The sequence below is a fragment of the Dipodomys merriami genome, unplaced genomic scaffold (assembly GCF_024711535.1).
Source record: "Dipodomys merriami isolate MVZ:Mamm:240054 unplaced genomic scaffold, mDipMer1.0.p SCAF_58, whole genome shotgun sequence".
Taxonomy (NCBI): Eukaryota; Metazoa; Chordata; class Mammalia; order Rodentia; family Heteromyidae; genus Dipodomys; species Dipodomys merriami.
In genome coordinates, this window is record NW_027206157.1 from 6,664,425 (window position 1) to 6,667,500 (window position 3,076).

Below are 3,076 nucleotides of genomic sequence, written 5' to 3' on the forward strand. Positions count from 1 at the left end.
CCTCTTTTGTTTAGTACTCTGAGTTGAAAATATTGACTTTCTTGATATACATGGCTTTGTTTTGGGTGGAATCCCATCACAATCCAAAAAATCTCCCAAAAAGTTTATGTCAAGAATCATGGAAAAAAGGCTTCAGGTTGAAAAAAAAAACACTGATCCTTAACTTATAATTGCAGTATATTTATCATGTTAGTCAATGCTTTCTGAAGTATGAGAAGAGAAGGAAGACAGAAATGTGAAAGGTGTCATCTCTGTAGAATTTCTGTAGTTGTCACTTCATGTTATCTTTCTTCCTTAAGGCTTGCTTTATTAAAACCCTCTGGGGACTGGGAAGGTGGCTAGTGGTAGAGCGCTTGCCTTGCATGCCTGAGGCCCTGGGTTCGATTGCTCAGCACCACATAAGTAAAAAGAAAAAAGCCACAAGTGGTGCTGTGGTAGAGTGCTAGCCTTGAGCTGAAGAGCGAGAGGGACAGCACCCAGACCCAGAGTTCAGGCCCCACGACTAGACCCAAAAAATAATATAAACTGAATAACAACAACAACAGTAATAATAACAGGAATAACAATAGTAATAACAATAGCAACAACCACAGTAGTAATAATAGTAACAATAACAGCAATGACAATAACAATAACAACAGTAACAATAACACTAATAACAACAATAGCAATAATAGCAACAATAACAACAACAGTAATAATAGCAATAACAGTAATAATAACAGCAGTAATAATAGTGTTAATAATAGCAACAACAATAATAGTCACAAGAAGAGTAATAATAATAACAATAACAACCATAAAAGTAATAATAACAGTAGTAATAAGAGTAACAATAACAACAACAATAACAGTAATAATAGAAAGAACAATAGAAATAATAGCAACAACAACAATAACAGTAATAACAATAGTAACAATAACAGTAATAATAATAGTAATAACAACAGTAATAATAACAATAGTAAAACAATAACAGTAATAATAGTAATAATATAGTAATAACAATAGTAACAACCACAGTCATAATAATAGTAACAATAACCGTAACAACAGTAACAATAACAGTAATAACAACAGTAATAACAATAGTGACAACAGTGATAGTAACAATAACAACAGTAATAATAACAATAACAACAGTAATAATAACACTAACAAGAGCAATAACAATAGTAACACCAGTAACAATAACAACAATAATAACAGTAAAAACAACAGTAATAACAATACTAATGATAACAGTAACAACTGTAATAACAATAGTTTTAATAATAGTAATAACAATAGCAACTACCCCAGTAGTAATAACAGTAACAATAACAACAATAACAATAATAGTAATATTAATAACAACAGTAACAATAACAGTAATAATAACAGTAACAATAACAGTAATAATAATAGTAATAACAACAGTAAAAACAATAGTAATGACAACAGTAATAATAACAGTAACAATAGTAATAACAATAGTATTAATAATAGTAACAACAGTAACAACAATAGTAATAATCATAACAATAACAGTAACAATAACGGTAACAACAGTAATAATAACAGTAATAATAGAAATAATAGTAATAACAACAGAAATAACAACAGTAATAACAACAGCAATAATAATAGTAACTAATAGTAATAACAGTAATAACAACAGTAACAATAGTAACAACAACAGTAATAACAATAATACTAATAATAGTAACAATAGCAACAATAGTAATAATAGAACTAACAGTGATAATAACAGTAATAACAACAGTACTAATAATAGTATTAATAATAGCAACAACAACAACAGTAACAACAATAGTAATAATAGAATTAATGGTAATAACAACACTAATAATAGTATTAATAATAGTAATAACAATAGTAATAACAATAACAATAGCAACAACCACAGTAGTAACAGTAGTAACAACAACAATCATAATAGAAATAAGAGTAATTATAATAGCAATAACAGTAATAACAATAATAGCAACAGTAACAATAACAATAGTGATAATAGAAATAATAGTATTAACAACAGTAATAATAGTAAATAAAAATAGTAATAACAACAATAACAGAAATGATAGCAAGAACAATAGGAATAATAGTAACAATAACAACAAGAATAGTAATAATAGAAATAACAGTAATAACAACAGTAATAACAATAGCAATAATAATAGTAAGAACAATAGTGACAACAACAATAGTAACAATAACAGTAACAACAACAATAACAACAGTAATAACAGTAATAAAAACAACAACAATAACAGTAATAGTAACAAGAACAAAAATAGCAATAATAGAAATAACAGTAATATAAATAGCAATGTTAAGAGTAATAATAGCAATAACAATAGCAACGACCACAGTAGTAATAATAGTAACAATAATAATAATATCAATCATACAAATAATAGTAATAACAACAGTAATAACAATAGTAATAATACTACTAATAGTGGTAACAATAACAAGTATAACAATAATAACAGTGATAACAGTAATAATAGTAACAACAATAACAGTAACAATAACAATAGTGACAACAGTAATAGCAACAAGAACAATGGTAATAATGAAATAACAGTAATAACAACAGTAATGATAACACTAATAACAATAGTAATAATAATAGTTACAATAGTATCAAAAACAACAATAGCAATACTAATAACAGCAATAACTATAGCAATGCCAATAACAATAATAGAAGTAATAATAGTAACAATAACAGTAATAATAACAGTAATAAAAATACCAAGAGTAATAATAGTAAAACTGAGAGTAATAATAACAATAATGGCAATAATCATAACAACAATGTAGACATAGGAGTAGGAACTATGTTCATAACCAAAACAATAGGAGTAATAACAATAGTAACAACAATAACAGTAAGAGCAATAAAAATAGTAACAATAGTAACAATAATAACAATAGTAATAATATTAATAACAATAGCAACGACAACAACAGTAACAGTAATAACAATATTAATAACAATAGTAACAACAGCAATAACAGTAACAACAACAACAATAGTAATAATACCAATAAGCATCATAGGAGA